At 43.2% G+C, this 22,650-nt stretch overlaps 1 long non-coding RNA gene across 1 annotated transcript in view; it reads right to left on the bottom strand.

The window, feature by feature from the left end:
* Positions 1 to 22,650, bottom strand: part of LOC309349117 — a 31,619-nt gene that overhangs the window by 2,120 nt on the left and 6,849 nt on the right. Inside the window, exon 2 of the long non-coding RNA XR_014159730.1 lies at positions 190 to 281. This is a non-coding gene — a long non-coding RNA (uncharacterized lncRNA). The remainder of the gene's footprint in view (positions 1 to 189; positions 282 to 22,650) is intronic.

A 22,650-nucleotide genomic window follows, 5' to 3' on the forward strand; every position in this document is an offset into this window, starting at 1 on the left:
TTGCTCAGGAAACACACAACAGCTGTAAATGGAAAAAGAGGAAGTCTTTAGTGTAAATGCTCAGAAGTCTTTTCTGGGAAATAAACATGTCAGATACGAATACACAATATTTCAATATTCCATATTGGTGTCACTGAAAATTGCACAGTGGAGCAAACAAATGCAGGCTGCAATCCTATACACACTTACCTAGGAGTAAGCACCATCGGACTCAATGGAACTTACTTTTGAGCAGACATGCATAGACTCACGCCAGTATTTTCTGTTCTGAAGTATCTCACCTATCCAAAGAGACATCAATGATTGATAACATTTGAAATAAACATTTTAAAGATTGTCCTCTGATTAAAAGTTTTTTTAATCAGTTGACTATCGTGATTTTAAGTGATTAATTAAACCAATTAAAATAAATGCCATAGTTTATCATTACAGATGACATTTTGGATGTGTTTTAGGGATGTGAAGTTATTCAAAGGTGCCCTTAATTGATTAGCTGCTTTGCTTTAACTGATTAAAATAAGTAATGATAATGTTTGGATTACTATCACTTGACATTTACTTGACAATAAAGTAAAACTAGTTCACTGTTGGGGAAACCATCTTAACTGATTTCAAGATGTACTTATCTGACAAATCTACCATCTAGGCTAAAAGGAAAGTTAAAAAAACAGGTTCCTGAAGAGAGCCCCAAGTGTGGAGCACTTGATATGGCTGATACAGTTCTACCCCCCTCAATCTACTCCATGTGAGACAAGGACTTCCACTCCTGAGAAACAGTGGGGCTTGGGGGCGGGGTCAGCATGAAAATTGGGGAGCAATTCATACAGGGGTGGAGGACAAGTTTAAAAATTCTAATACAAGTCAATGACATTCCTTACAATCAGAGACACTTGAGATGTATAATTAGGTGGAAATATCAATTGGCTCATTAGCTGGTGCCATTGCCGTCCTATAAATGAAAATAACAGCGTAGACTAATTCTGATCTCCTAGAGGACAAAAAAGAGGGTAGCACAGGGATCCTGAGATTATAAACACATACCATAAGCACTTGCCTTTTTCCACCAAGACAGATGTGGGGAACCTCAGGCCCCGGGGCGTAATGAAGCCTTCTAGGACTCTCTGTCTTGCCCTTGGAACCCTTTGCAGGCTGCACCATCTCTCCCCAGACTACTTGCACCCAACTGTCTTTCTTTGCCTGACTGGAACATGTCCTTGAACTTTGATGACATCATGCCCTCCAACATTCTGCTGATTAAATCGGGACACACATCTTTCGGTGCTGTGTTCCCATGCAAGCCAGCTTGGGCTTCTAACAACTCTCCTAACAACTCTCAGCACCCTACAGTTCCCAGAATTCTTTGAGGGAAGCCATGACTGTTAAAGTGGCCTCATAGCGCTTTAAATGTATAGTGCAGATGTGACCTATGGAAATAATTATTTTGGTGTGTGTGTGTCCCCCCCCCCCACAATTCCACACTTGCTGATGTCATTTGGAAGCCAACTGAGATGCCAGCCATTCTGTGTTTTAGGTCTCCTGTTCTAATTCAACCCTCTAATGTTTAACTTTCCCTGAACGGTGACTTCTTTTCAGACTTAAACACTCCCTCCCTCTCTCTTAGAAAGCATCTGTTTCCTGGCTCCCTTTTCAGGAGATCTGGGTGGCCCAAGTCTGCACTTGTTTGAGAAACAAACCCTCACCTACTGTTCAAAGCCTTATTTTTTTTATATTTTTTTTTAAAAAATATTGGGTATATATTTTCTCCTCCTCCTTCATGCTTTCTTTCTTTTTTTTTTAAAAGCCTGTAACCAGACTCAGTAAAAAAAGAAAAAGAAGAAAGTCTTTCAGACAAGCCAGCTAAAGTAGAAGAAAAATATTCTGAGGAGCAGCATTTAATGTCCTCTGCCCTCAGGCTGGAATCGCGGGTTTGTTTTCACACAGCTGTGCCATTTGGAATGTCCCCATGTGGCCAAAAGCAGACTCTGTTCTTTCTTTCTTGCCATTTTTCTCACAGATTACAGAAGTTCACATACAGGGATATCTCACACATTGTTTAGCCTTAAGGCTGCCTTCTGTGTGCCTTTAATGGGCACAGGCTGACTCCCCCAAGACGCTCCTGGGCTCTGAATACACAAGAGAGAGACTTGTGTGAACGAACAATTTTTGTGACTGGATTCCTGACAGACCCCAAGGGCCTAGCCAGCAGTTTACATATTGAGCAGATAACCTCATGTGTGTTCTTTGTTCATTCAGAAAAACATGGAGATAACTTTTCAGGGAATTTCACTAGTTTTAAGTGACAACAGCCCTGCTGAGGCATAGTGTTAAACTATGGTTCAGGATAATGAGAATCAGCTGCAATGAGCCTTGGTCACATGTCTTCTCCTTTCTGCAGATTGGGATGAGTTCAATATCTTGCGCTTTTTCGTTTTGAATAAACCACAGTTTCCTGTTACATTCAAACTTGGGAAACTGTAGATTATTTGACTGTAGTTAGTTAACAAACCAGGATTCGAAACCATGGTTTGACTCTGGCTAGTTTGAACTAAACACAAATCTGGATGCAACAGGAAACAATGATGGATTCAAAACTAGTACCGTAAGTTTTCAATCTCCTTCTCTTACTGTAGATGTGGATAAGAAGTTGGGGAAGCACCAAAGTTTGCCATGCCTCAATCTCAAAACATGAAATCATTGGTGGGGGACCTTCAGCCCCATGAGACAGTTTGTGCCAAACCACAGTCACCTGCCATATGTGATTTTAAGTGTGTGGCAGGTAAAGTTGTAACTTTTGCAGAGTTTGAGTCAAGCAACACCCAGATGACTTCAGATAGAGAAGGCTGTCATAAAGGATCCTTTATTGTCCTTATACTTCACCTCTTTCCTAGTTTTCCATGTTTTTCTTGAACATTGTTTATATGCTTCATGCTTCCTGTGGAATTTTCCATCAGGGTTGTATAGTGAAGGACACCGAGGCACTGAACATATTAGTGCTGACACACTGGCGAAGGAACAGAGGTCGAGAGGTCATATAAAAGTCTGGATGCCTCTGAAGATTCTTCAGATCTATGAATGTGAAACACATGCTATTTCTTTCTCTTTGCAAAAGGGTAACTAGCTGGCTTTTAAATTTATTTCTACTACTTGCTTTATTGATTTCATCTAGTAATAATTTATTCCTCATGCTTATTACTCTTTGACTGAAATAGCACTTTCAGTCATAATTTCCTTTAACAAAAAATTCTTGTTTATCCAGCCTCCTCATCAGTGAGAAGAGTTTCTCTCATTGAATTTGATCAAATCTCCTACAATTTTAAATATGCCTTGTTGCCCACCAAGCCATCCTTGTCATTATCTTTTTTGAAAAAGAAATCACTGTATATCTTGGTGGATTATAGATTCATTTTAACTTAGTCTTTAGGTAAAAAAAGAGCAAAGACCGTGAAAATAATTCACAACTAGATTATAGAGCCACGAGTGCCGGTTTATTGTTCAGATGTGTTGCATTCTCTGATAGCACCACAAGAAACCAAGATGATTTCTGATAGCACCATGTGTTAGGGAGGTTATATTGACTGAGTTGTGCCAACTTTCCAAATGTGAGAGAAATCAGTTGAAGAAGCAGCAGGTTGATGTCAGGGACTGCTTAGATGCAGAAGAATGGTGGGAGACACCAGCTGAGGCATCTCCAAGGGAAGAAGACTCAGAGCCAGGGGAATAATAATAATAATAATAATAATAATAATAATAATAATAATAATTTATTATTTATACCCCGCCCATCTGGCTGGGCCTCCCCAGCCACTCTGGGCGGCTTCCATAGAAAGCAAAAATACAATAAAATATCACACATTAAAAACTTCCCTGAACAGGGCTGCCTTAAGATGTCTTCTGAATGTCAGGTAGTTGTTTATCGCTTTGACATCTGCTGTAAGGGCGTTCCACAGGGCGGGCGCTACTACCGAGAAGGCCCTCTGCCTGGTTCCCTGTAGCTTTACTTCTTCCAATGAGGGAACCGCCAGAAGGCCCTCGGCGCTGGACCTCAGCGTCCGGGCAGAATGATGGGGGTGGAGACGCTCCTTCAGGTATACTGGACCGAGGCCGTTTAGGGCTTTAAAGGTCAGCACCAACACTTTGAATTGTGCTCGGAAACGTACTGGGAGCCAATGTAGGTCTTTCAAGACCGGTGTTATATGGTCTCGGTGGCCGCCCCCAGTCACCAGTCTAGCTGCTGCATTCTGGATTAGTTGTAGTTTCCGAGTCACCTTCAAAGGTAGCCCCACGTAGAGTGCATTGCAGTAGTCCAAGCGGGAGATAACCAGAGCATGGACCACTCTGGCGATAGGGTCTCAGCCTACGTACCAGATGGAGCTGGTAAACAGCTGCCCTGGACACAGATTTGACCTGTGCCTCCATGGACTGCTGTGAGTCCAAAATGACTCCCAGGCTGCGCACCTGGTCCTTCAGGGGCACAGTTACCCCATTCAGGACCAGGGAATCCTCCACACCTGCCCGCCTCCTGTCCCCCAAAAACAGCACTTCTGTCTTGTCAGGATTCAACCTCAATCTGTTAGCCGCCATCCATCCTCCAACCGCCTCCAGACACTCACACAGGACCTTCACCGCCTTCACTGGTTCTGATTTAAAAGAGAGGTAGAGCTGGGTATCATCCGCATACTGATGAACACCCAGCCCAAACCTCCTGATGATCTCTCCCAGCGGCTGCATGTAAATGTTGAAAAGCATGGGGGAGAGGACAGAACCCTGAGGCACCCCACAAGTGAGAGCCCAGGGGTCTGAACACTCATCCCCCACCACCACTCTCTGAACACGGCCCAGGAGGAAGGAGCGGAACCACTGTATGACAGTGCCCCTAGCTCCCAGCCCCTCAAGACGGTCCAGAAGGATGTTATGGTCGATGGTATCAAACGCCGCTGAGAGATCCAGCAGAACTAGGAAACAGCTCTCACCTTTGTCCCTAGCCCGCCGAAGATCATCAACCAGTGCGACCAAGGCAGTTTCAGTCCCATGATGAGGCCTGAATCCCGACTGGAAGGGATCCAAATGGTCCGCTTCTTCCAGGCGTGCCTGGAGTTGTTCGGCCACCGCTCGCTCAATCACCTTGCCCAAGAATGAAAGATTTGAAACTGGGCGATAGTTGGCCATCGTGGCCGCATCTAAAGATGGTTTTTTAAGAAGCGGTGTAATAACCGCCCCTTTCAGCGGGTCTGGGAAGGCTCCCTCACGGAGGGAAGCATTCACCACCCCACGAAGCCCATCGCCCAGTCCTTCCCGGCTAGCTTTTATAAGCCAGGATGGGCAAGGATCCAGGAGACAGGTGGTTGGCTTCACTCGTCCAAGCAGCCTGTCCACATCCTCGGAGGTAACAGATTGGAATTGATCCCACTCAACTTGACTAGACAGAACTCTAGCACTCTCCCTCCCCGGCCCTGCTCCCACGGTGGAGTCTACTTCTTCCCGAATCTGAGCGATTTTATCTGCAAAAAACTTTGCAAAATCATTGCAGGAGAACATGTGGCCCGTACTGGGCCCCAATGTTGCAGGTGGCTCCACTAAATTGTGAACCACCTGAAAAAGTCTCCTGCTGCTGTTTTCTGCAGATGCAATAGAGGCGGTGAAGAAATTCTTCTTCGCCGTCGCTATCGCCACTTGGTAGGCTCGACGTTGAGCTCTAACCTGTGTCCGGTCAGATTCAGAATGAGTTATCCGCCACCGGTGCTCTAGCCGTCTCAACGATTGTTTCATTGTCCTCAGATCCGTGGAAAACCACGGGGCTGTCCGGGCTCCATGCAATCGGAGAGGGCGCTTCGGAGCCAAACAGTCAATAGCCCTGGTTAACTCCACATTCCAGCAGGCCACCAGGGAATCGGCTGAAAGGCCATCAACATGTGATAAAGCATCCCCTACCACTCTCTGGAAACCATTTGGATCCATTAAGTGGCGGGGGCGGACCATCCAAATTGGTCCCACCTCCCTGCAGAGGGGATGGGTCGCAGAGAAGTCCAGTTGCACCAGGAAGTGATCTGACCATGGCACTTCTTTCGTTTCGCTTTTACTTAGTGTCAGATCACCAACATCCATAGAGGTAAACACCAGGTCCAAGGCATGTCCGCGACTATGGGTTGGGCCAGACTTATTCAGGGACAGCCCCATGGAGGCCATGCTTTCCACAAAGTCCCGAGCGGCCCCTTGTAAGGTCGTGTCGGCATGGATATTAAAATCCCCTAGGACGACCAAACTAGGTGTCTCCAGGAGAACATCTGCCACGACCTGAAGCAGCTCGGACAGGGAATCCTTGGTGCAGCGGGGAGGTCGGTACACCAAAAGGAATCCTGTACTGCCCCTATTGCCCAACTTCCAGAACATGCACTCGGAAAACTGGGTCTTCCCAATAGGACACCTGGTGCAAACTAATGACTTCCTAAAAATCACTGCAACCCCCCCCTCCCCGCCCACATGACCTGGGTTGCTGTGCGTAAGAGAAACCCGGTGGACAAGCAGCGGCAAGGACAGGCCCATCTGCTTCATCCAACCAAGTCTCTGTTACACATGCCAGGTCAAACCCTCCATCCATGATCAAGTCATGGATGGCAGTGGTCTTATGAATCATTGACCTGGCATTGCACAGCAGCACCTTCAGTTCATGTGGGTATCCCTTGCTGATTCTAGTATCCATCCGGTCAGGACCAGACCCGGAGGCAGGGATAGTCCTCAGACAACGACTAAACCTGCCCCCTCTGTAATGACATGGTCTAGTCTTAGCGTAACTCCTCCTCCTACCCGTGATCACTGAGATCGGTTGTCCCAGTGCATCCCACCCCCCCTGTGGAACATGCCCCAGCCATTTTGTGGGCTGGGGCCCACTCCCCGGCAGCCCTGAACCCTCCCCCTAAGAACAAAATAACATCTTAAACAAACAAAACCAATAAAACAATACAAACAAAAAATGTAAAAATTACAAAACATCAAAATAATAATTAAAATAATAATAATCTCCAAGCCCAACCAAACATCCATCCCACCCCCACCCCCCACATATAATTTTTTTTTTAAAAAAAACATTTTAAAAACACTCTGCCCCTCCGGCAGTAACAACAACTGTCCTAGTGAGGCCGGTCAGGCCCCGCCCCAGGCCAGGTAGTAAGTGGCAGGAAGGAGCAGGGCCCTCAGGCACTCACTCAGGGGAGTCCTCCTGGGCAGCAGGCAGCAAGCACCAAGCAGTCCTTGTGAGGCTTCAGGCCCCGCCCCAGGCCAGATGGTAAGTGGCAAGAGCAGTGCCCTCAGGCACTCACTCAGGGGAGTCCTCCTGGGCAGCAGGCAGCAAGCAGCACGCAGTCCTTATGAGGCTTCAGGCCCCGCCCCAGGCCAGATGGTAAGTGGCAAGAGCAGGGCCCTCAGGCACTCACTCAGGGGAGTCCTCCTGGGCCACAATGAGTGGTTGGACCACAATGAGTGGTCAAAGGGAGAAGACTGGGAAGAGGAGATGTCGGAAGCTGAAGAGGAAACAGGGCTTAGTGAGCAGGGAGAGTCTGTGACAAAGAGAAGTCCAGAATTTTCCTTCACAACATGCATTTATCAATGAAGAAGATGAGAGGGTGAGTTTTTCTTTCTTTCTTACATGTAAGTTACGACAGCCATTTTGCTCTACTTGTCCATGGCTGCTTTAATTTCCTAGCTGTATTTAGGAAGCTAGTGCTGGGAATGCAGTGGGAGGGTATCATTTTTCTCTCTCCTGGGCATGCATTTATTGGGTACCTATCAAAAAAGGAAATAAAAATGGCAGCATGCTAAAAGTGTCTGTAAATTACACAGCGCTAATTGAACTATTGTGTAGGGTTTGTTTTTTTTTGAATCTGTTTTATGAGACTCTTCTATTGTGTTTATACTATATTTTTGTATGCCACTTGGAGATTCATTCATATATATATATATATATATATATATTCAGATTTATTTATTTTAAATTTTTTTGTGTTGACTTCTGAGCTGGGGGATAAAAAAAGAGAGGATATGAATTGGCTCCTAAATGTCCACAGAATATTTTGCTATGCAGGGAAATGTGTTTTTAAGGAAATGGTGATTAACAAGTTAACAACTGTTGCAGAAATGGGCCAAAAGAAAAGGATATTTTGCTCCAAATGCTTGCTGTTGCGTGCTGTCACCAAGTGTTATCCCATTAGTACAAATTGCTGCTTGATGAGACCAAGCTGAATCAATATGGTGAATGTCACCCATAAGCAGAGGGGTCAGGTTGCCGGTAGGGAATATGATCCTGGAAACCAGTAACAATTATGAAAGATTAGGTGAAAAGGAAAGGCAACAAGGAATTCAGAGGCTGGCATAGCTGGAGTGCAACATTTATCTTTCAAAAAATGTTAGCAGTTTGCAAATATTAAGCTTAAATATTGACAACTAAGCTTGAGTTCACCAGTTGTTTCCTGAACCCTTTTATCTCAGCATTCAAAACTAGCTAATTCTTTTTGTGTTTTGAGAAAGGACAGCTCTCAATGGTGCCAGAAACCAGCTTCTCCCAATAACATGTAACATTTTTTTTTAAAAAAACGAATTGCTTCCTATGAAACACCTTGTAGTGATTTAGCAACAAAAGCTTCAACTGTAACAAACAAGTACAAAGCAATTTCTTATATAAAAACAATTTCAAATCCAATACAGGCACAGACTGGTATAAAAATCTCCACTTAAAAGGCTTGTTGTAAAAGAAAGATGTTTCATAGGCATCAGAAAAGACAATAGCATATTTTGTTATCCCAAATCTTGACGTCACGGCTCTTTTGTGTTTTCTTGCACCCACAATGGTGCTTTGGGCAGCAATTGCTGGTGCTGGGAAGTCCATAAATTGAGGGTGGCAGAACATAGTCTAAGTCATGTGAGACATTCTATTTTCTGTTCTTGTTGCTTTAATAACATTTAGTTCTTCCCAAAGGCTTGTGGGCTGTAACCTTGAGTACACACAGTAGGGAGTATGGCTCACTGACTTACCTCTGCATAACCTTGCCAACAAAGGTCCGTATAGTTAAAGCTATGGTTTTCCCAGTAGTGATGTATGGAAGTGAGAGCTGGACCATAAAGAAGGCTGATCGCCAATAACTGATGCTTTTGAATTATGGTGCTGGAGGAGAGTCCCATGGACTGCAAGAAGATCAAAACTATCCATTCTGAAGGAAATCAGCCCTGAGTGCTCACGGGAGGGACACATCATGAAGCTGAGGCTCCAATACTTTGGCCACCTCATGAGAAGAGAAGACTCCCTGGAAAAGACCCTGATGTTGGGAAAGATGGAGGGCACAAGGAGAAGGGGATGACAGAGGACGAGATGGTTGGACAGTGTTCCCGAAGCTACCAACATGAGTTTGACCAAACAGCAGGAGGCAGTGGAAGACAGGAGTGCCTGGCGTGCTCTGGTCCATAGTGTCACGAAGAGTCGGATACGACCAAACGACTAAACAACAACAACAACAACAACAACAACAACAACAACCATGTATTGGAGCATAGGAGGGTGCCTTATATTTTAGACCACCAGTTCATCTAGCACACAATTGCCTACATCAGCTGGCAGTGTCTCTCCTGGGTTCTGGCAAGAGTCTTTCTCAGCAGTACCTGGAGATTATGGGGATAGAAGCTGGGACCTTCTGCATGCAAAGGAGATTGTTGACCATTGAACTACAGTCCTTCATAGGACTACACTGCCAAACATCTGATGGGTCTTACCCTTATGGAAGCCATGCTCGTTCTTTTTCAGCAAGACTTGTTCTTCTATATGCTTAATAATTTTATCTTTAATAACACTTTCCAGCAGTTTTACTGGAACATATGTTAAATCAATTAGACTGTAATTTATCAGATCCCCCCTAAATCCCTTTTCAAAATTTGGTTACATTGGCCACTTTCTGGTCCTCGTGAATGAAGGCTACATATTTTTGTTAGAAGATCAGAAATTTTATATTTGAGTTCTTTAAGAACTCTCAGATGGATGGCATCTAGACCCAATGATTTGTTGATTTTTAATTTGTCAATAAGGCCTAGAACTCCATACCTTGTTATTTGCCTCATTTCCTCATAGTCACTTCCTAAGAAACTTAAGTTAGGCACAGGGATTTGCCCTTCAACTCTGTCAGTAAAGAGAGAGGCAAATAATTCATTCAGTTTCTATACAATCTCATTTTTGTCCTTTAGCTCACCTTTGACTCCCTTGTTGGCCAAAGGTCAGCCTTTTGCAGGTTTCCCTTTCTAATGATTTTAAGTATTTTTTCATTGTTGGTCTTAATGTTTTTTAGGTAAGTGTTCCTCAAATTCTTTCTTGCTTTCCACATCTGTTCTTGTCTGCTTGCATTTTATTTGCCAGAGTTTGTGTTCCTTTTCTTCTCCTCATTTGGACAAAACTTTCATTTTCTGAAGATAGCTTTCTTGCTTCTAATAGTTTGTTAAACATGACTCTGCTAGTTAACCTTGCTGACATCCTCTTAGTCTTGATAGTACCTTTCCTGATTTGTGGTACAGGCGAACTAATACCAGTGTACTGGAAGAAGCAAAGATCACCAGTGTTGAAGTGATGATTCTTCAACATCAACTTTGTTGGGCTGGTCATGTTGTGCCGATGCGTCTTCCAACAACTCTATTCCGAACTTAAAAATGTAAAGCATAATGCTGGTGGTCAACAAAAGAGGTTTAAAGACTGTCTCAAGGCAGTTTTTTTTAAAAAAATGTAGTATAAACACCAACAATTGGGAAACACTTGCCTGCGAGTGCTCCAATTGGAGAACAGCCTTTACCAAAGGTGTCATGGGCTTTGAAGATGCTCAAACTCAGGATGCAAGGGAGAAACATGCTAAGAGGAAGGCACACTTGGCAAACCCTCAGCACGATCAACTCCCACTCGGAAACCAATGTTCCCACTGTGGAAGGTTGTGTGGATCCAGAATTAGCCTCCACAGTCACTTACGGACTCATTGTTAAACCATGTTTATGGTTTATCTTACTTGGCTATGAGCGAACGCCAAAGAAGAAGAAGAAGACACTCTTTGTTTTAGCTGAGCTATTATTGTGGTTTCGAATAACCTTGAAGCATTCTGGAGAGATTTGACCCTCTTCACTTTCTTTTTCAACTTCCTTGACAACAATCTCCTCATTTTTGAGAAGCTTCGTCTTCTGAATTCAAATGTGAGTATGTTGAACTTTATTGGTAAATGCCCACTTGCATATATATTAAAACTGGTAGCACTGTTGTCACTTTTCAAAGTCAGTTCAACAGCACATCCTGGGTGCAACTTAAAATTAAGGGTCTTCTCCCCTCTGGTTGGTTTCATAACCAACTATTCTGCATTTAGGGTATCTAGAAATTTAACCTTTTTGTCATAACTCAAGCTTGCATTTATCCCATCCGTGTGAAGGGAATTGTCACAAAGTACTGCCACATTTCTTTCTTGGGGAATCCTTGATTTCATGCCCCATTTTGGTAGCAGATGACATGCTTTGTATGTAAACATTTCCAGGTCCAATCCTCAACACCTTCAGTTAAAGGCTCAGTTAGAAAGGGGGGGGGGGGAAGCCTCTTCTGAAGACCCTGGGGAATCTCTACCAGTCAGAGTAGACAGTACAGAGTATGTACTGAACTAAGTAGTATTTACTGAACACAGAGTAGTACTGAACTAAGCAGACTAATAGCCTTTCCTGGTAAAAGGCAGTTTCCTATATTTCTGCATCTGGACCACTCATTAACTTAATTTACAGGCCTGTTGCAAGACTAAAATCCTGCCAGGTATTGGTTGGAAAAAGGTTATATATAAATTGGACAGTGGAACAGCATTAATCTCCACTGAACTAGACCAGGGCAAAAATACCACTGTCAGTTTGAATCTCAGTACTTGGTGAAATTGGCACTTAGGAACAGAAAAATATAAACATGTTTGTCATAAGATTATCTGACATCCTTTGACCCCCTGGGACCCTAGAGTGTCTCGCAAGAAATGAACAGTTAGTTAAAATACTAACATCAAATCATAACAAGACAAACATCACAAAAGCAACCAGGGAGCTTTAACAGTTAATATTATTAAAAGAGAACCACATATGGCACAGCGATTCCAGTAGAACTGCAATGCAAGGAGTAATGGGAACGGCAAGATGAGCCATCTATCAAAATCATACAGCGGCGTGCCCCAGCCTAGTGCACTCCACATGTTGAACTCCAGCTCCCATCATCTTTGACCAAAAGCAATGCTGATTGGGGCTCATGGGAGTTGTAGTCCCCCCCCCAAAAGAACCCCTCAAACCCAGAGGGGAAGGCTGCCTTACAGAATGGCCTTCTGGATCACTGAGTGATTATTTAGCTGAGTATTCTGCTTGTGGACCATCAGATGTCTCTGGAAAGCTCAATAAGCAGGGAACAGTCCCCACCCAATCTGTGCTCCATCCTATACAGGTGGAGAGTGTATTCCATGCAGGTGGGGAGGGCATCTAGGGTGTAAAACTGGGACATGAGGTAGCCTACTGGTAGAAACATGGGAGAGTGTTTCAAAAGGCTACATTCTGAGACACCTGCTGTAGCTAAACACATATTCTGCTTGCTGGCAACTAATACAATTTGCATCAAGATGTTGGATGCCAAGTCCTGCTTCGCCAGTGGAGATTTCATGCCAGCATCTTTTGCCCCAGTGGAGTAGTCATAAGGCTCTCAAAAATATGAGAAATAAACGCATAATAAATTCACAGTTCTCAATTACTTGTTGTCTTTTTCTTCTTCTTTTTTTAAACTAAAGATTTGAATATATTGCTTCCTCCAGTTTTCCCTTGTGGCAGAAAGGGACTAATGCTATGAAAGAGACTTCTCTTTTTAAAGAAGAGATGATTAAGAAGACGATGAAGAAATCAGCTGGTGCTCCAACCACTTTGGCCATGAAAAATGGTAAATGATTTTTGTTTAATAGTTTTCAAATACTATTAAAAGTCTGGTTGCTTGTTGTTTCATCATTGACATAAAATAAAACATCGCTGATTAAATTGCATCCATGTGTGTCTAATATTGTCATTTTTAAAAAAATTCTTATTTGATATTGGATCAGGACCTGTATAAAAATCCCCTATGGTGTTGCTTTATAAATGATTTAAATCTACCCGGTGATAAAAAAAGGTGGATGATTTAAAAAAAAAAAAGTGTCAGGGAAGACACTGGAGGTGTCATTCATTTTAAACTCATTCAGTCCAAACCTGCCAGGCATCCTTATTTGTTCTGCCAAGCCATTTTGGCTAAGCCATGCTTACCTGCCAATCACCTGATGCATAGGCACGTAGAAAGAAATACAAAATATTATGTTTTCTCATTTTCCATTTTTCTGTTGTGAACTGCCCTGGGATCTTTGAATGAAGGACTGAACAACAACAACAACAACAACAACAACAACAACAACAACAACAACAACAATGCAGGGCAGAAAGGGACTTCAGAAGCACTGCATACTTAGCTCCTATTAGTGGGACTTCAAAGTGCAGTGCAAGGCTGTTTGCAACTCCCTTTGAAAATAGCCTTGTGCTGCACTTTAAAGTCCTGATAATCAGCTGACCTTTGGGGCTTCAAAGCACCACACCAGTCTCTTTGCAAGCCCCAGGGTGGCAATTTGGAGTCCCTATGATCAGCTGATTGTTGGGACTTCAAAGCACCATGTCACTTGACATTGTGACACCTGGTGATTAAAAGTAGGGTGAACCCCACCCAACAGCCAAATCTGGCCCACGGACAGGGGAGCAGGGGAGATAAGGCTCTGACCCACTGGCTGGATCCAGTTCCCTACTCCTTGTATAGACAATACTGAATGAGATGCACCAGTGGTCTGACTCTGTATAAAATAGCTTCCTGTGTTCCTTTGACTGGCTCCATCAGTGATCTGACTCAGTATAAGACAGCTTTACTGGTTCAAAACCAGTTTCTTTAGCCAAAAGGTTGTTGGGTTAAACTCTGGGGGGAAGCATAGATTTTTTTGCTTATTGCACAGTTGTTCTGATGGTTTGGTGTGGTCCTTCTGAAAGCTAAACAGCTCCTCTATGCTTTCTAGGTACTGACTCTCCAACCATCAAGCCTGATGTGCAGCCAGTTTTTGCAACTTAAAGGATTATGTGAGAAAGACTGTAAAATATCAAGCATGTTCTCCATCAGCCAGGAAGTCTGCTAGAGCACACTCCTGAGAAGGAAACTGTGAAGCTATTGTCAGAGGCCTCAGCTGACCCCATTCTTGGAATCTTTTCAACCACCTGTTAGTACATTGGCAAAGAGAATGGACTATGAGGAGCAATGACTGAAGGGGCTGCTCAGGAGGTCTGTGCTAACAAAAGCCTTCATAAGAAAGAGAGAGAGATGAATTACGAAGAGTGATCCATGGAAACAGGTCGTCTGAATAGGGTTCAGGTAACAAATTCCTAGGCTACGGTAGGTTGCAGAATGAATGTTTTTTATTATGAGCCACAGCACAGCAGAAGTGGACTGCAAATGGAATCCCAATTAAAGGTTGCTGTGGAATTGAGTTTTCTGTCCATAAGTTTTCTGTCCATCTGTATTTAGTTCAACCCAGTTGCTAAAGAGGATGGGGTTGATCTATACCGCAGGGTAAAATATAATTTCAGCAGATCATGCAAGGATGATAAGATCTCCATTTGCCATATCAGATTAGATTCAGTTCACATTTAAAGGTGAACCTACCAAATTTGCACTTTGTGGACAATTGGCAAACCAAAACACAACCATTTTTCCAAATTCTCTGAATTTTGCAATGGAGCTCTTCAGCCTAGTAGTGTGCACAAAAATGCACATATTTGTGGCCATAACTTCCAAATATGCAATATATTAGGGGAAATTGCTTTGCAAAAATGTGTCAATTGGGAGAAATTCACACTAAAAAGCTGATGTATTTTCATGAGAACTTTTTTAAAAATTGCAAATTGATGTGGAAATGTGGAGAACTGAACCAAGAACTGGACAAAAGAGAAATGATTCATCCATCACTAGTTCTGATAGCCTAATCATTTATGAGCTGGTGCAGAAACCCTTAAGGCTCAGACAGAAGAATTATGTGTACCCAGCATACAGAACCCCTGTAAACTGGTACAGTGGAGCCCAGCCTCTGGCGCTTCTATTTTACCACACATCTCCTGCCTGGGCTCTTGCTTCCCTCCTTGTCCCTGCCCATTTCTCCTCTCTTTCATTGCTTCTCTTCATTCATTGGGTCTGCATACTCAGCCAAACATTGTCTGAAAATTCTGAGAAATTTCATCTGGGTCTTAGTTTCCTCTCCTCTGTTCCAGTTCCCCCATATCCTGTCTCTCACCACTCACAACAAAAGTAACCTAGAAGTCTCTACAATCCACCACAACCCACTTGGCAGTCATCACTGAATCACACACATGCCTCTCCTGTTATGAATGACGAACTGTGCATTTTGTCTCAGTCTGCACAGGCTTGAATCTGCTTGTGGCACTCTAGGCTTAAGAAATGGCTGTGCCTCTCTTCAAAGCAAGTTTCGGAAGGGTGATTCCTGCTGCTACAAAATTCACGGCCATCAGGATCCTCTCACCATTTCCCTCCAAATGTTTTCAGCCTCCCAGCCAGCTTTCCCACCCCTGCCTGATCCGTATTTGTGTTACTTGAGGTCAGTTATTATAAACCACCATTCGCTTCTCAGGAATGCAGTAAATTCAGCGGCTGTATAAATGGAGTTTCTATTGACGCTCACAGCTCTCAGGCTTGCGACCGCCAGTAATTCCCCCCATTCCAGTCCTCTGCCCCCTTCTCCCTTTCTTCTTCCAACATTAATGGTTTCCAGCTGTGTGTTCTTTGGATATGTCCCTGCATCGGCTTTTTCCATAATGTGGAGCCAGCCCACTTCCAAATCCCAGATGTGCTATTTATTTACTCTGCAGCATCTGTGTCTCGCTATGGTCCTGTCACTGCAACGTGGCAAACTTGTGAAAAATCAGACTGGCAGCCAGTTAACAAGCTGCATTACCCTGTGAGAACATTTCAAAGGAGAAAGTTAAAAGCCAGGAAAGGGTGTGTGTGTATGTGTGTGTAGGAAAGGAGGGAGGGAATGATTGAAATCAGGAAGAAACAGACAATGTTTTTTTCTGTACCATGTTTTACAAGGTTACAGATGACTAGTAGTGACATTAACGTTGGAAGCCGGGGATTTTGCTCTTTTTGAAGAGGGTGCTGGAAACCCAATAAAGTCTATAGGAAGAAGGATGCATCTAACCACTGCCAAGGCAAGCATCTCATTACTAACTATTCCCTGGTCCAGACTCATAAATGGCACCTTCATGCAATCTATTGCAATGTAGGCAAGTGAAAACTGGAAAGTGAGCGAGAGCCCCCACAAATCCTCTGGCTGCACACACGCCATAGATTTAAACAGTGCTCTCCCCCCCCCAAAAAATGTTTAGGGGTACTCTCATTTTCCTACTCATACTGAAATACTGCCCCTCAATGAGGTCGAACTTAGATTCACAAAATGTTCAGGGGGTATGCGTACCCCCAGAAAAAAGCACATGACTTCCCCCCCAAAATCCTGGGAACTGTAGTTTGTTGAGGGCGCTGGGAATTGCAGCTTTGCAAGTGGTAAAATACAGCCCTCAGAATTCTTTGCGGGAAGTACTTTAAATATATGGTGTGTGTGTGTCTGCAGTTAAAGCACCTTGGCAGCAGATAAGCCAGCTATGCTTGCACTTAGGGTTCTCTTGCTAGCTCAGCATAGTTCAGACTAAGTGATAGTTAATAGCCACATAACAGCTGTATTTGGGTGTTCCTTTTACTTTCATTAAAGCAAATAGGTGAGTGGGAGCAGGGGCAGGCTAGCAAGTCACATCCCTTCCTGCAATACATCTCTATCCTTTAGAGCCCTTTGTTTGAGGACAAAGGTGTAAAGTAGGGAGTCTTCTCTATTCTTGGAGACCCCTTGTCCAATTTAGAGCCTTGATTTTGCCCTCCAGGCAACATGGCAGAAGGTGTAGGGATTGGCAGCACCCGTCTACTCTGTCTCATATATTTCTTTTGATTCAAGTAGATTGAATGCCTGGCTAGGGGTAGTAAGGTAATGATAGTGGTAGGACTTGATCCATGCTAACTATAGGAAGGCTAGTTTTCTTCTTCTTCACATTACCAACTTCCTAATCCTTTTAAGTGGCAATGCCCAGGACTGAACCTGGGGTCTCCTGCATGCTAAGCATGGGCTCTACAGCTGAACTATAAGTCTATAAGAGTTTAAGTATTTCTCCCTTCTTTTTTGGTGCATGTGCACAATATTCCCTAGAAGTGTCAAAGTATGATGGCAACATGGAAAAGCATGTTGGGTATAGAAGGGAGTCAAGTTTGGCCATTACTCCCTCTAAGATGGAGAACAGAAGGCAAAAAAAGGACCCGCAATGGCAAAACCAACCATGAAATAGCAATAACCAATAGTGTTATATTTTCACAAAAGTTCCCCAAAAGCACATTATAATGTTGTGAATATACAACAAACAAGAGCAAAAGCTGAATGGTGAATGCAGTTATGCTAATCAGGGTCTACAGTCCACATCTGAAGATGTTCTAAAATCCATCCATGCCGACATTCCTTAGTATTCTGAATCAATCTCTCTTGAATAAATATGACTGGTCCATCAATCCATTTCAGGTTATTCTTATTCTTGCAGTTCACCCCTTTCTCCTGTTTTGTTCTGGGTATTATGACACACAGTATGGCATATGAACATTTCCTACCATGTAATGTGGGAAACAGACTAGACCTTCTGGTTCTGAATATAATGAACTGTGACTCTTCCGTGTTGGCTTTGTGAAACTCTGTTTTGGTGTTTCCTTGCTGTATCCTGGGGCAAGGCAAGGAGGGATATTTGAAAAGAGACACTCAGGGCACATGCCACTAATAAATATTCTAGTTTTATTATAGGATGCTAAGAATTAAACACTGATAGAAACTTCCTCAGAAAAAGTCAGGACAACAACAGTACCAAGGTTTGAAATTTTGGCTCAGACATTTTGAACCAAGATGATAATGATGATTTTTACAATGGCACCAGGGCTTACGATTACATTTTATTTGACCCTCAAGGCACATGTTTAAACAGATGTCACAGCTGTTAAAAAAAATGGAATTGAAGTTTCAGATGTGGAAGGCCAAAAGTCAAAACTTTATTAAGGTCGTCACCCCAGAAACAAGATATTCTGTAAATCTGAAATACCTTATATAATCTGACTTCAGTTTAGAAGTTGTTTTTCCAAATTTAAAACACAGCTAGTTTCAGTAGTTGCAGGTTCCACAATGCTCAAGCCAAGTGTCCATCATTCATGCCCCAGATAAATCAGGTTGTGTACACATGGTGCGATAATGTTCATTCAGTGCTGGATGGAGGTGCTGTACAAAAGTTGTGGTCCAAGTTACAACTCCACCCACCCCTAGGCAGTGGCTAAAGTAAGGAGTGATGAAATAAACTCAAGCAGAGAATGATCTGGATTGAAAATGGCCACAACTTTATTGATTCCAGATGTAGGTGGATTTTGGCTCAGGTATTGAGAAGATATCAACCTCATGGTGTCATTATCCCACAAATATATCTCTATCATCTATCTATCTATCTATCTATCTATCTATCTATCTATCATCTATCTATTTCTATCTCTGTATGTCTGTAGGAATACTAATTGATGGGAGAGGAATAGAGAACACCACTGTGTACTGGTTGGATTACATGCCCACCTGTGTGTGCAGACAACGCAGACAGTAGCTGCCAGTTTAGATGGCTTTATTGCAGGAAGGTGTGTAGAATGGCTATGCACAAAAGTGCATTGTGAAAAAAATGATCCCTGTGCATTTCAAAGGCTATGTGTGTACACAGCTTAGATTTTAGTAGGGTGGCTAAAAGGAGGCAATTCTGGCCCTAACTGCTCCCCTATGAAAAATTTCACCATGTGCCACTGGTACTGTTACACTGAGCTGCAGCCCGAATAATAGCTTTGCATATGTTGTAGAAATGGTGAGGGTTGGGGAGTGAAAAACACCAATTTTTTTGTGCAGCCTCTTCCCTCTCCTTCCCATTGAGGCAGCATGCAAAGTGATTCTGTCGTGGCTGCTTTTCTGCAATCAGATTTCATCTGTCTGTGCCTTATAGATATTTACTAGCTTTTAGTTCTTTGGTTCCTTGTTGAATATCTATGTTTGCGCTGAAGTGCTGCCCTGACTGCAGAAGGAGCAGCTTGGGGATTCTGTCAGTCAAGGTATCCCTTGTAGCACTGCAGTAAAACCTGAGGTTTAACTTTCAGGACCTGCCAAACTGAATATGTTCTGGGAGCTGTGCCCTATCAATTGCAATATCACCAGAGATCCTGGAGTTTGCAAATGTCAGATTGTGCAGTTTCAAAGCATGGAACAGGCATACATATTGGGCTGGACAGCATATGCCAGCTTCTATTTATATATATATATATATATATAGAGAGAGAGAGAGAGAGAGAGAGAGAGAGAGAGTGTTTTGAAGTGCTGGGAATCAGATCTATAGAGAAAAACAAAAACAAACAAACAAACAAACAAACAAACAGGTTTGCTGTATAAAAATGTCTTTCTTGGTAGAAATTCAGGAACTGAAAGGCAGTCAACTCCAAGAAATGTTCACTTCTCCACACCCAGTGCAGTTCTCCAATCAAAATGATCCAATGCAAAAATTATTATATTAGAAGAAAATTGCTTGCAAAAAGCATAATGGGTTATATCAGGGGAAGTGCACATTAGAAGGCAGATGAATTTTCATGGGGACTTTTCAAAATAAAATTTGAATGCTGGTGAAGAAATGTGGAGAGTTGACTTTAAGACTGGGAGAAGACAATTAATCACCACATAATTATCTCTGTTGGTAGAGTGTCAGCAGTAGATGACTAGTCAGCCATCTTTCCTCCCAGAAGTTCCCAATCATCAGCACTTTCAATTGTGCCCAGAAGATTGGTAACCAGGATTGGTGTGACATCATCAAGCACCCACCAACATCCTTGTTGCTGCATTCTGGACCAATGATTTTTCTGAAGTTAGCCTCTTATAGAGTACCACTCTTGTATGGAGAGTGGGATGAGGGATAGGGGAGCAAATGACTTCTCGAGGGGCCAAAGAGAGAGAGAAATTCAATAATTTATTGGGCTGCATAATGCAAAAATAAAGTAAAATGCAAGCTATGTTTATAGGGCTGCTTTTATACTGGGCCTGGCTATACTTGAAAAACAGACACTATGATTCTGATGGATTGTTGCCACATAATGGAAGACTGGGAGAAGAAACCACATATTCAAATAGACTTGTGAATGTCGAACAATTCTATGTGGCTGATTGGGAATTCTTTTAATATTTTATCTCATTCCACACATGATATAGGTCTTCTCATCAACCATCTTGCTTTCAACTCAAAAAGGAAACAAAGCAGAGAGTCCAAGGGATGCTTGATCAATGCTTATATCTTATCCATAAATACAGGAAAAGTCTTATTCCCAAATGCACTCCTTTAAAACCTTTCCCACTGGGCAACAGCCTCCCTATCTATTTCTAACATTATATTAAAGTCTGCATGAGTGTGGCTAATTGTTGCCTGGACTTTTTGAGATAAGCAAAGTTCTTGGGCCCATACCAGCTAATATGCAGGCGGCTGGAGGAATATTCAGCAGAGGAATGTGTGTGTGTGTGTGTGTGTGTGTGTGTGTGTGTGTGGCTTAACCCTTTCCCTCACTTGATATTTGTTTCCTACCCTCTACCTGCTTTTCTTTTACCAGAAGACAAGTCCCATAATCTGTCCCAGCCCCTCATGGCTGGGAAAGTAGCTTGGGGGTGCTGCTGTGTGAAAATGGTGTGAAGTGCAATAATTAAGAAGATCTTCCATCCCACTTTTTTGTTTTGTTTTGTTTTTTTGTTCCTGCGTGCAGTCTCTGATACTGCTTTTCAGTTTAAAAACCAGCAGAGGGAAAATGAAAGCCCACCAGGAACCTTTTAACATGGCTCCTGAACATTGCTTAGTTTGGCCCTGTGAGCCAGTATGGTTCCTTAATTGGACCAGTGGAAGCTGTCTTACAGGAGATCAGAGCTACCGATATTTCTCCCTCTAGGCCAGTGCTGGCTATTCTGACTGGCAAGAGCTTTCCCTGATCTCAGCCTGAGGTCTTTCCCATCACCTGCAGCATGACCCTTTTTAAAAACTGGAGATGCCAGGTATTGAACCTTTGACCTTCTGAATCCAAAGCATGTGCTGTGACAGAGCTATGGTCCCTTCACTTAAAAGTGAGGCGAGATTACATCTGGAGACCCCTGCTGATTCCAAGCCATAGTCATCTGTTTTTCTTGTGTGGCCTAAGAGAGCCCTATAGCCCTCAATATGTTTTGTTGGACTACAATTCCCATCATCCCTCACCATTACCCTTGCTGCCTGGGGCTTATGGCAGTTGTAGTCCAGCAACCTCTGGGCCCCATCAGCACTATACATTTGAAGCAGTATCATACCACTTTCAACAGCCATGGCTTCTCCCATAACTCCTCAGGACTATAGTTCATTAAGGGTGAGAAGAGTTGTTAAGAGACTCCTATTCCTTTCCTGAAGCTACCATTCTCAGAGTGGTTTAATGGTTGACCTCTCTTCCCAGAGAATTCTGAAAATTGTTGCTCTGCGAGGGGATATTTTGGATATTCTGAAGGGGGAAAAAATCTTCTCATGAAATATAACAAAGGGCATATCTAGTGTTAGACTGTATTATTTATGCAAATTGTTATGCCGAATTTGTATTTTCCACAATCTGTATACGGTGTTTGTTTTATAATGTGTGGTTGCTATGCCTAATAAAGGATTGATTGAGAAATCTAGTCTACAGGCTTATATCCATTTTATAGCCCTTTAACTTTCATGGCCTTCTCACAACCATTCCAGAAACTATAGTTTATTTAGGGTGCTGAACAGTCTGTAAGAGATCTCCAGGACCACACTCAGAACTATAGTCCTGTCTGGATAATGCTGTTATACAGTTTAGTCACTAGGTGGCACTGGATTTATATTTGGGTGGCGCTGTGGGTAAAACCTCAGTGCCTAGGACTTGCTGATCGTAAGGTCGGCGGTTCGAATCCCCGCGATGGTGTGAGCTCCCGTCGTTCGGTCCCAGCTCCTGCCCACCTAGCAGTTCGAAAGCACCCCTAAGTGCAAGTAGATAAATAGGGACTGCTTTATAGCGGGAAGGTAAACGGCATTTCTGTGTCCAGCGCTGGTGCTGGCTCGCCAGCTGCAGCTTCGTCACGCTGGCCACGTGACCCGGAAGTGTCTTCGGACAGCGCCGGCTCCCGGCCTCTTGAGCGAGATGAGCGCACAACCCTAGAGTCGGTCACGACTGGCCCTGACGGACAGGGGTACTTTACCTTTACCTTTATTATTCTTTATTTATTAAATTTGTATACCATCCTTTATCCACAGATCTGAGGGCAGTTAGCAACCTAAAAATACTATGTAAAACACAAAATACATGATAAAAACAGGAACCAAAAACAAAACAAAACCCCAAACCAATAACTCCTTCCCCCACACCCTCTGTGTCTACTTTGGTCCATTGTTGGAGAGAAG

Source organism: Podarcis erhardii (genome assembly GCF_964252035.2).
Source record: "Podarcis erhardii genome assembly, chromosome: 8".
Classification (NCBI taxonomy): Eukaryota; Metazoa; Chordata; class Lepidosauria; order Squamata; family Lacertidae; genus Podarcis; species Podarcis erhardii.